The 12,555-nt window shown below is 45.9% G+C and overlaps 1 pseudogene; it reads right to left on the reverse strand.

Annotated features, from left to right (window-relative positions):
• Nucleotides 1–938: 938 nt before the first annotated feature.
• On the reverse strand, nt 939–11,313 carry LOC142836421 (cysteine and glycine-rich protein 1 pseudogene; annotated as a pseudogene).
• Nucleotides 11,314–12,555: the final 1,242 nt, after the last annotated feature.

Below are 12,555 nucleotides of genomic sequence, written 5' to 3' on the forward strand. Positions count from 1 at the left end.
ATTAAATATGTAATTTACAAACATAAGCCAAGTGACAGGAGGAATTGAAGACAGCTCAGAGAAAGCTGAGAGTCAGCCCAGTGGAGGTGGCTTTCCAAACTGGGGACAGTCCTGACTTTCTACACTAGCCACTATCACTCTGTGGTCATGGTGACAATGCTGAAGTCTGTTCTCACTGTTTGCTTTCAAAGAGACGCTGACATTAGGATGCCCAGGAGACAAGCATGGTAGTGCACACCGTCCGACCTACGGAAGGAGGATCCTGTGTTTAAGATCAGCCTTAGCTACATAGAAGGACAACTGAAAAAGATAATAGCCAGGCACTGGAGAGATGACTCAGAAGTTAAGAGTTCTGACTGCTCTTCCAGAGGACCCAGGTTCAATTCCTAGTACCCACATCACAACTCACAACTGCCTGTAACTCCAGTTCCAGGGGACCTGACACCCTCACCCAGACATACTTGCAGGCAAAATGCCAGTGCAGATAAGATAAAAATAATAAATTATTGTTGCTTTTTAAAAAGATGATGGCCACAGAGTCACCTTTCAAGAGCATTCTGAAGGCAGAACATTGTCGCTGTACCTACCTCTTCCTTGACCCTCATTTTCTTGTCACATGACCTTAACTAGTGCATCCATGTTAGCACAGTACAGCTTTCTGAAGATGCCCACACGTTCTGTGTTGTAAGTCACAACACAGATGACGAATCCTAAACCCCAGGAGGCCGTCGCCATGATGGAAAGATTACCAGGGTTCATTGCACAGGTAACTCTAGGTCAGTATAGGAAGTTCAGGTTCCCGAAAGGCAAAACCAGATCAAGAATGGACCTTGGGTGAATAGGACATTTTCATCTTAAAGTATGTTGCTCCTATTTTTCAAATAAAAACACTGATAATTTATCTAGAAATGATGGAAAGGCAAGAATACACAAGTGATTTATGTGCATTCTTCATAGCGCGGGTGGAGCGCGGGTGGAGCGAGGGTGTAGTGAGGGTAAGGGCGGGTGTAGCAAGGGTGTAGTGAGGGTAAGGGCAGGTGTAGCGAGGGTGTAGCGAGGATGTAGTGAGGGTATAGGGAGGGTGTAGCGCAGGTGTAGCGAGGGTGTAGTGAGGGTATAGGGAGGGTGTAGCGTGGGTGTAGCGAGGGTGTAGCGTGGGTGTAACGAGGGTGTAGCGTGGGTATAGCGTGGGTGTAGCGAGGGTGTAGCGTGGGTAAGGGCGGGCGTAGCGAGGGTGTAGCGCAGATGTAGTGAGGATGTAGCGTGGGTAAGGGCGGGTGTAGTGAGGGTAAGGGCGGGTGTAGCGTGGGTGTAGCAAGGGTGTAGGGAGGGTGCAGCGAGGGTGTTGCATGGGTGTAGCGAGGGTGTAGCATGGGTGTAGCGTGGGTAAGGGCGGGTGTAGCGAGGGTGTAGCGCCGGTAAGGGCGGTGAACACTGAGCACTGGGAACAACATATGTGGCTGCTTTTACAATGAAATATTTGTTCACTCTCTAACCGTGTTTTCACCGAGTCCCAGATTCCTGCTAAGCTAGACTGACATAAATATTATTTAAAATAATAAAGCGGTTGAAGGGCAGCAATTTAACAAGTTGTTGCAGGATGGGGCATCTTCCAATAACAGTGGTTTAAGAAGGGCCGTGTGCGGAGGCAGGGGTTCGAGTTTCGAGCTGAATGATGCAAGGGAGCATTTGCAGAGCTGAGCAAAGAACACTTGAGACAGTGAGAGCAGAAAATTCAGACGCTCTGAAGTTAGGCAAGGGCTTCACATGGTTGAGCAGAAAGGAGCTCAGTTTGGCTGGATGCAAGCTGCAGAGTGCCAGTGTTTTGCCAGGAAAGGTCTGTAGGCAATTCACAGGTCCATGGAATTTTAAAGAGATGTCTCATAGCCCTTGGGAAGAGGGAGGTGTGTCTTGTCGGTCATTAGCAATGGGATCTGTCATTTGTTCCCTTCTGGAGAAGGCAGCATAATGAATGTTCTCATCTTGAATGCAGCACTAGACATTGTCTCCTCGGGCCACACTGATCACTCCAAATCAGCACGGGTTTCCACACAAATCTAAGTCCCACCGCCTGCAAGGAGAAAGGAAACCACGGATCTTTTATCGACAGCTGTGAGACGTGGGTGGTCCTTCAGGTTGCTGGTGGCTTCTTTCATGGCGCAGGTGCCTCGGTTACTGTATCTGTTTCATGAAAGGAAAGAGTTATTAAATAGAACTCAGAACGGAGATTGTGGGAAGGCTGCTGTGAAGGTTACTAGAAACACCTTTGGAATTAAATACACCTATTGACAATTATCTAATTTCTTTCTACTATGCCAGGCGCTATGAAAATGGGAGAGAGGAGAAGGTGAGAGCTTCTTTACTGAGGAGCTGACAAACCGCCTAGAGAAAAGACATATCAACAGTAGGGATTTAGGATAATGAATGAAAGAAAAATTTCTGTTGCTTAGGCTATTTTAAGAATCCGAGAGATGCTAGGCGGTGGTGGCGCACACCTTTAATCCCAGCATTCGGAAGGCAGAGGCAGGAGAACCTCTGTGAGTTTGAGGCCAGCCTTGTCTACAAGAGCTAGTTCCAGGACAGCTAGGGCTGTTACACAGAGAAACTCTGTCTCAAAAAACCAAAAACCAGGAGAGGTTGTGGGGGTGGAGGTGGAGAGAATCCAAATCTAAGATAAGAAAGCATCCATGTGTCAGGGCCGATGTTAGTCGTACAATGAGCATATCGTTCAGTATGCAGTACACAGAAGGTAATAAACATGTCAAACAGATAAATGAGGTAGATATGTGTTGTGATTTAATAGTGGGGGACCTCGAGGCAAGAGAGCCAGCATGGCCTTCTGTGTGTGTCAGTAGGCAGAAGGCCCGTGTGTCATGGGACATCACACCAGTGGCAGAAGCTCCCAATCAGATCACTGAATGTTTTAAACTTACTAAAGAAGCAGTTTTCTTGTCCTAAGAAAGCAAGCACAAGTAACTGTTTTTTTTTTCAGAACTATCACCCTGCTAACTATATCCCAGAGAAAAGGGGTCAAAAAAGACCATGTTATAAAAACAAGAAATTCCTATGTAGCTGCTCTGTGCAGTGAGAACAATGAGGATGAGAAGATGACGTGAGGAAAACCCAGGCTGCACTGACAAGGCCACGACTCCTCCCAGGGCTCACACACGGGCCTTGCATACCCCTGCCGGAGACGTCTGCTCTCTGAGCTGTTCTTTCCCAGATACCCTCACAGCTCACTCCCTGGCCTCCTTCAGTCTCCTTTCCACCTGCTGCCTGCCCACCAACTCTTCTAGAATGCCTTCTTAAAAAAAAACAAAACACAGCCTCCCTGTCACTTCCTGCTTCTATTCCACCTCACCAAACATCATCACTCACAAGACCATCTACTCCTTCCCAAACAGTTCCACCAGCAAGGGGTCAAGCATTCAAAAACATGACCCTGTGGGACCCATTCTCATTCCGATGACTACAAATGGCAATGGCCTGTTCAGAGTAAGAATTCTTAAAAAGCAGAAAGTTGAAAGGAAAAAGCCTGCTTTTAAGTGATGACAGTGCCTTCCAGAACAATACCCATAAATATTCTTAGGAATACAAAAGTAGCTAGTATCAAAAACCCCTATCCAATAGAAATTATCATACATGAAAAGAAGCAAGATTTGCAACGAAAAGAAAAAATCAACTGAAGCTGACCCAGAATTAACAGGTGTTAGAAGTAGCAGCTGACATAAGTTAAAACACTTGTTACGACTACAGGTTATATAGTCAAAGAACAAAATTAAAATGTTGAGGAAATCTCCAAAAAGGCCCAAAATTGAACACCAGAAAAGGACACATTGTGGTCAGAGAGGGAAACCACACTAGATATGATTACAGAAAAGAAATATAAATTCAAGTGGCAAAGACAGTGAATGTAAAAGCCCAGCAGGAATATCTGAAAAATAAAACTACAGGCAACAAAGAGAGCTGACAGCATCAGGAAGGGACCATGGGCCTCCTTAGTCAGCCTAATGTACATGTAATTAAAGTCACTGGTAGGCAGGGAGGAATAAGGGAGATAAAAGAAGAAATAGCTGGATGGCATCTAAATTTGATAGGAAGTCTAAAGCCACAACACATGGAAGAGCTTGCCGAGTCACAGGCAAAATACATGAGAAGAAAGCTGAGTAAGACAAATCCCAAATTTCCCAAAACCACTGACAAAGAAAAAAATGTTAGAACAACAAGCCAAAGACATCGTACCTACATAGAAGAACAAAGACCAGGGTGCGAGAGTTCTCTTGGGAGATCAGGGGTGAGAGGACCAATCAGTAGTAGAAAAACATCTGTCCTAGAGTTCTGTACACACAAGGTATTTCCTAAGAAACAGAACCAAACCAAGTGTCTTTCAAGTTTACAAAAGTCAAATAAATTTGTAACCACACTACTAGGAATGGAAAGAGAGAATGTGCTTGCTGTCTGTGAAACAGACAGAAAGGTGGTGCCAGGTAATGGCCTCATAGCTTTTGATTCTGTCATAAAAGTGAGTGGCATGAGTTCCAGGAAGGTGGATTTGGGACTTCTGGGTTCTTGAGTTGTTTCTTCAAAGCTCCAGGTAACAGTGACAGCGGGGGCTCCTGGTTTCTCGGTAACTGAAAACATGGCTGCAATAACTAAGAAAGAATTAATAGACACGGAATTATTTGAGAGATGGTAAAAACGGACACTGGCAGAATATGCTGTCCAGAGTCTTTTAGGAGAGAGCTGTGATGCACAATTGACAGAGAAGGGTAGACCCTGGAGCTGCAGAGATGGCTCAGCAGTAAAGAAACCATACTACTCCCACAGAAGACCTGGGGTCAGTTCCTAGCACCCAAACATTGGCTCAAAACTGCAGCTCTGGGGGATCCCATGCCTCTGACCTCAGTGGTCATCTGCACTCATATGTGCATGTCCGCACATCCACATGCAGATATACAGGCACACACATTCATTTAAAATGATGCAATTTAAAGAGAAAGAAGAGCTCGTTTAAATGATACAATTTAAACTGATACAAATTAAAAAGAAACCTCGATACTATTAGTAGAGCCACACACTTGCAGCAAACAGACAGGGTTTTCCCGGGGATGAAATCCCCAAGTCCCAGCATCCTCTTGCAGGTGGCACTTAGCAACAGACTGACAATCTGCACAGCAGGGAAGCTCTGGGCTTTCTGATGTTTGGGCTATTTTAATGAATCTGAGTTTCTGGGCTGCGGACTCATTTTGATGCATCATTTGCCTTCTCTCAGTCTCTTGTGTGTGCTCACTCTGATTGTCAGGTTTTTTTTGTATTACACTCATCCCAAAACATCACCTGTCACTCAAAAAGTACGCATTTTATCATTAGTGCCGAGCGCTGTAAACTTACTTGATTTGTTCATCATGCCCTCTCAGAGGACAGATTTTTTTTTTTATCTGAACACTAGTTCTTTTTAACACAAAGCAAATCTCTGCTGTTTTCCAGCATACTACGGCTGCCTCTTGCAGCCACATCGCCAGCCCAAGAACTAAATTACAAAGTCCTGGAGAATGAGAGAAGTTATACAAAACCTCTGTCTCTAATACACACTCTCATTAAAAGTTTTCTCACACTGGTGCTAGGGAGACCACTCAGAGGTTAAGAGCACCTGCTGCTCACGCAGGTTCCTTCATCAACTTGGCGGCTCCCAATCATACCTAACTCCAGTCCTGGGAGAGCTGCTGCCCTCTTCTGGCCTTGGTTGGTACTGCACACATGTGGTGAATACACACACACACACACACACACACACACACACACTCAGGCACACACATTCACATAAAAAAATGTAAAGGTTGCCATTCTTGTCGTCCAAGAGTGGACATGTTTAGCAGGAAGAAGTGATAGGTGTAAGATTGCTCGATAGGTGACAAATGACATCTGGATCATCATGATTTCGTTTAAAAACAAATAATAAATTTTGGATCAAGTTCTTGGGTTGCCCTGGTGATCTGAGTCATTAGGGAAAAATTGGCTTAAGGTGGATTTCTCCTGAGTGTACAGAAGAGACCTGTAGGTTTTCCTGCCTTTGGTTTCCTGGGAGTGCAGATGTGAGAGAATGTGGGTGTGTTCCACACATCAGAGCATAGAGGAACTCCTGCTTTGACCTCGACTCCTAAGGCAAAACCTCATTTCTCAATGCAAGCCATTCAGAAAACCTGTGTTTTATAAAGAATTATGGAAAATGTTAGTACTTCCTTTTCTGAATCTTATTACCCAGAGAAGTTGATTCAAGTCTTTCTGTGACTTCCCTACTGTCTGCAATAACAGAAAATCCAGCCGGTTGTGGTGGTGCACACCGGTAGGATTTACTGAAGGAGGAAGAGGCAGGAGGATCACGAGTTCGAGGCCAGCCTGGGCTACACATTTCTGTTTGGATGCTCACCTTCCTAGTCCTGGATGGAGGGGGGAGGACCTTGGACTTCCCACAGGGCAGGGAATTCTGACTGCTGTTTGGACTGGAGAGGGAGGGGAAGGGGGATGGGGGAGCGGGGGGGGAGGGAAATGGGAGGAAGTGAAAATTTTTAATTAAATAATAAAAAAAATAAAAATTAAAAAAAATCCATAGTAATTTCTGATGTGTCAAAGGTAAAAATATTTTAAACATAACTATTAATAAATATTTATTAGGTGGCAGGTGTTGATTTAAGCACATCTTAAATATTAATTCATGTTAATCGTCATACAACTCCTATTATTAGAAGTATTTGATGATGGCTATCATCCCTATTTCAGAGTGACTGTGCAAATCACGGTGACATTGAGCAGTAGGGCAGGAAAAGCAATGCTGTCAGGCGAGATTAGTGGGGCAAATTTAACACATGCACTTTGGCTACAGATGAAATTTTTGGACTGAGCTGTGCTACTTATGTGCGCCTAAGAATTCTAACTTGACAAAATTGCAACGAAGCTTTAGGATGTTGTACCCCAATCTGCTGGGGACACTTCCTGTTTAGCAGGAATTTCTGACTTTGATAAGCCAACCTTTTCTCAAAATACTTGAGATGTGTGGTGCAACAAAGTTTTCTCCTAAGCTGTTTTAATTTAAAAAAAAATTAACCCAAGTTTGAAGATGATAAATGTGATGGTTTGAATAAATATGGCCCCAATAGGCTCATGGATTTGAAGGAGTGGTCATCAAGGAAGGGTGGTATTAGGCAGTGTGGCTTTAATGGAGGAAACATGTCACTGGGGATGAGCTTGCAGGTTTCAGAAACTCAAGCCAGGCCCAGTGTCTCTTTCCCTTTTCCTGCTGCCTGTCAATCTGATGTAGAACTCTCAGCTACTTCTCCAGCACTATGTCTGTCTGCATGCAACCACACTTCCCGTCATGATGATAGTGGACTAAACCTCTGAACTGTAAGCCAGCCCCAATTAAATGTTTTCCTTTGTAAGGGTTGTTATGGTCATGGTGTCTCTTCACAGCAATAGAGCACTCACTAAGACAATAAAACTATTATATTAGGAAAGAGGTTTCACTTAAAGAAAAGGGTGTTCATATATATATATATATATATATATATATATATATGTATGTATATGATTAGACTATCAAGAGTCTCCTAATGTCTCTAGTAAGAAAAGCACATTTGTTGTTGTTGTTTGTGGAAATAAGGTTTCTCTGTAGCTTTGGAGCCTGTCTTACAGCTAGCTCTGGTAGATCAGGCTGACCTCACCCTCACAGAGATCCACCTACCTCTGTCTCCCAAGTGCTGGGATTAAAGGCATAAGCCACTATGGCCCAGCATAGGAAAACACATTTTTTAAAAGTTTAATATATTTAAATCCTTAAAATACATTTCAAATTTTGGAAATTTTATTTATTCAACCCGAATGCTTTTATTTAATCAGGTACTAGTTGAAACGAAGGAGGACATAAATCGGAAGAGAGCTGGAAGGAATTATAACTAATCTCTGATTGCTGTGTCTGTGTCTGGAGCCTTCTTTTTCTTCTGTATCACAAAGCTCTTGTAGTGGTCACATCAGATGCTGGAGTGGAGTTTGTTACGACGGGAGGAGAGTTGTTAATCAGCATTGGAGGCATAAATTTCTACCCTTAAGGTAATGAAATGATGGTGTGGGGAGGGCAGTGTGCACCCAGGCCCCACAGAGACGGTGCCTGTCCCAGTTTGGCATGCTTGGCATGGCCTAATCACAAGATGCAAACTAGGAGAGCACAGTTTGGCGCAGCAGCAGGTACAAAGCGCAGTTCCTCTAAAGGACGTTAGATGCATTAGTCAAATGTGAGTGGTTAACTTGCAAGCAGGCAACGCTGGTGTTCAGAACATGTAACCACCTGGCCTGATGCAGTCAAGTCACGAATATCCGCCCCCTGCGCTCAGTCCGCGCTTCAGAACACTGCACCAGGCGGCTGGAAATCCCTCCTCTCTGCCTGGAGCTCAGATGCACTCAGAGCTGAGGCCATTAGTGCTTCTGCCTGCTGAACCTTGGGAATGAGGAGAAGATTGCTTTTCCAGCTGGGATTTCTGTTCAGCACCCAGGGACAGGGCAGCTTGGGTTGGGGGGGTTGGGGGTGTCTTTCTAGAAGTGTCTGTCTGCACCAAACCCTGCATCGTAAGAGGCCTCTGCTGCTGCTTTTTCTGAGGGTTACCTTCCTCTGTAAATGACGTATTATTTCCAAAGATAGTATGTTTTTACAATATGGTAAGTGAGGAGAGGCTGTTGTGTATCATATCCCCAGGATTTTATTGCAGAAATGCAAGGTTCCTAGCCACCTAGGCTGGTTGCCTTTGAACTCTCAGAACCCAGCAGCTCTAACCCTTTTTGGAGACAGCTTCACAAGACCATCCAATGTGTCTGTCTCCACTACAAAGACATCCCCAAAGACAAGCTCTGGCCATTGATAAGCCTCTCTTTTTTGTGTGACCAAGAAGGAAAGGGCATCTTACATGAGCCAGCTCAGTACCATGTAAAAGATAGGATGTCTTCTAAAGACAAGCATCTCTTCTCCGTCACGCTTATGCGTTTCCCTCCCTTCCTCACTCACTGTGACCTCTGAGGCACCAAATTCTCCAAACCCTCAGAAGCTAACAGCGCTTTCAGTGTGGACAAGCCTCCCTACCCCTACTCCCTGCTGACCCATCTTCCCAACATCGCTGCTCTCTCACGAGCGAATAGCTAATTAATCTGTCAAACAAGATTGATAGATTCTGAAAGTTTATCACTTGTCAGCTGTCATAATTTGCGCCAAATTCATAGATGACATACGCTGTTATTAACACAGTCTTTCATTTAAATCGACTCACTTTTAAATGAATAATTGCTTTATCGTGATTATAATCACAATTTCTTTGAAATAACAGCTTTGTGGTGCCCTTTATTTAAATGTGTATTCGAAAAAAATACAGGGATCAACTTTCCAAAATATGCTCATCCTCACCAGGCCTATGAGCTCATGCCTATAATCCCAGTAGTTTAGGAGGCTAAGGCAGGAGGATGCAAGCTTGAGACCAGACTGTGAGTTCCAGGTCAATATGGGCTGCAACGCTGTTTCTTTTCTTTTCTTTTCTTTCCAGTTCTAAGATGCTTTATTGACCAGATGAGAAATCAGCTTCAACACAGCCCGTGCTTACAGCCCTCGTAGTGAACAGCCATACACAGCATTGTCTTTTCAGTTCCTGGAAGCATCAAGGCCAAGACCTTCTCTTTCCTCCCTCAGCTCCTGACCTTGGAGCCTGGAAAGGATGGGCAATGTAGCTAGAGAAGGTCCCTAGAGAAGGCTGGAGGGAGAGAAGCAGGATCTGGGTCTGGGCTGGGGAGGAGTGAGGACCGAAGGCAGAGGAAAAGGGTGTGACATGAAGACAGGCTTCCTCTGCCTCTCTCCACATTAGAGGAACTATCGGGAGTGGCTAGAACACAGCAGAACCCTGGGCTATGCTGACACAGAAACTGTCCCTCCCAGTCAGCAGACCCAGAGTTAGGACTAGAATTAACCACCCCAAGGTCTGGACCACTGATAAATGTGAATGTATGTTCAAAATATTTCACTAGGATCTTCTTTTCCCCATCAAAGAGGGAACCTGAAACCTACAGAAGTCAGGCAGCCTCCAGACTCTGAGATCCTATGATTTGGGTTGTTCCTCGTTCCAGGTGGGACAATACCAGTTCCCCATTCAAAGGCAAGAGGCCAGAGAAAGAGCCCCTTCCTGTGACCCACAACCCTGTCAGCACCTTTGCTTCCCATGGGGACTCCACAGACTGAGATGCCTCAGGTTTATTCTGGAGGGCACTAAGAAGGTCAGCTTCCTTCCCAAAGGAGACTCTCTGGGATCTCACACACCACAGCCTTCCCCAGCTCAACCCTGGCTCCGCCTTCTTCCCTTCAGGTCTGCTGTTTTTCTCCTCTGGGCTCCAAAGATGCGGGTTCAGGTGTCCCGGCTAGAAGAGGGTGGACATTTGACCTAGGAACAGAGGTCTGTGGGGGTGAAGTATGTGGGGAGAAACATGGGCTCTCTAAAGGGGTACCTAGACAGAAGTCTCCTAAAGCTAGTGGTATCAAGTGCCATGCAGGAGGAAACCCTTAGTGGGGTAGGAGCTCAGGCAGACCCCTAAACTAAAAGAAACTAGATACCCAAGTCCAAGTCAGTGATGTGTACCAGGACTGAGCAAGAGAATCTTGAAGTGTCCCAGGCTTCTGGAGAGGGATTAATGACAAAAAACACAGAAGTAGGCAGGGTACGTAGGCAACAGTGGCCTCTCTTTGAGTGGACCAAGGCACCAGCTCCTTCTCCAGAGTCAAAACCTCTGGGCCAAAAGCCTTTGGCATAGCATCCTTTATAGTGGATTTTCCCACCAGGGTGGTCCATTCAAGGCTTTAGCCACAGTTGGCACATCGGAAGCAGGACTTACGCCAGGACCTCCCAGCCCCAAACACCTTCTCTACAGCATAGACTGCCTGGCTGCATCCAGGATAGCGCTCAGAGCCGCCAAGCTTCTGGGCAAATTTGGATGTGTTGGGGTTCGTGGTGGTCCTGTGTCCGGGGACTTCCTCATTCATGACACCCAGAGACTCCCCCTTGTCCGTGCTCAGTGTGCCCGAGCCCTGCCCCTAGCCATAGCCTGCTGGCCCATACCACCGTGTGCGCTAGATCTCTTCTCCAGGCACGGCCACGGTGGCGCTGCCCAGATTCTTCATGTAGACCGTGCATAAGGAGCAGAGATTATGGAATTGTCCTCACACCGGAGCTCCTCAGGAAAGTAGACGATCTTCCGGCACACCCCACATTTCTTGCCTCCTCCCCAGTCTGGCATTGTGGGAGTTGCTGGGAGGCATGGGGCTGACAACACTCCTAAGAAGGGGCCCCTGCCTGCAACAGGCTGTGCTCGGTTCTGTTCTCCCTCCACAAGGCATTTCCCGCTCCATGACAACCAGTAGGCTCTGCATACAGTCACAACCCTGCCCTAAAAAGCAAAACAATCGTAACAAGCAACCGTCATGCGCCACGAAAACTGTCTCTTTTCTAGGACGTGAGATTCCTCTGGTTTTCTACATATAACGCCTGAATTAGAATCTCCAGCCGTTTCCCTCTTCTCGGCGCTCTCACAGTGAAGCCCATTCTCCACACCAACCCCAAGAGATAAGCCGGCTCAGTTCAGTCTGTCAGTAAGCTTCAGTGGGTTGTGGCAGCCTTAACCTACCTCCACTGACTCCGCCACCATCCCAAGTAGAAACATTTTCACACTTGCCACTGACATCGTGTGTTCAGACAGAACTTTTCATTTGCTTTGCATCAGGAGACAACTCAAGGAGCAATAGAGGGAAGAGAGTGTTGTACGCCTGTAGTCGCATGAGAATTTCCCCCAAGGAAAGCTAATGTTTTCCAGCAGAAACCGGGTAAAGGCCAGGATGAGTGCTGGATCGTATTGGTGCACACCTCAAGCTTTCCGGTAGTGTTCGACAGCCTGTGTCTCCACACTTCATGATCTGGAAGGCTAGAGAGAGGCTGTTCAGACAGAATTCTTTTTCCCCCTCTTTGGTTTCTCCAGGCAAGGTTTCTCTGTGTAGCTTTGGTGCCTGGAACTAGATCTTGTAGACCAGGCTGGCCTCAAACTCACAGAGATCCAGCTGCCTCTGCCTCCTGACTGCTTAGAATTCTTAATTGCAGGCTCCTTCAGCTTTTCTACAGCCCATGGTTCTTCACATCTCCACTCGATTGCTCCGGTGCTGGGACCCTTGACGATGCTTCCCCTTGTCGGATAACGAGCAAGCCCTTCCCCGCCTGTCTCCTGTTCCCCCATCAATGCGCCCTATCTAAGACTCCTGTGAAATTCCCCAAACTGCTTTGTTTTTCTTAACGTATGTTTCCTGGAAGGGTTCAGATATTGCCTCTGGTTCAGACATTTGACATTTAGTATTTACAGAAGCTTCCATAATGGGTTAAATGCGCCAACAAGCAAGAGGTTTGTTCTGCGCATTGTGCAGGAAACAAATTGCTTTACACAGGGTGGATGTTCTAGTAAAAGCCCGTTTCTTTAGCAGCGCCAAACCTCTTC

This window comes from Microtus pennsylvanicus, chromosome 16 (genome assembly GCF_037038515.1).
Source record: "Microtus pennsylvanicus isolate mMicPen1 chromosome 16, mMicPen1.hap1, whole genome shotgun sequence".
Classification (NCBI taxonomy): domain Eukaryota; kingdom Metazoa; phylum Chordata; class Mammalia; order Rodentia; family Cricetidae; genus Microtus; species Microtus pennsylvanicus.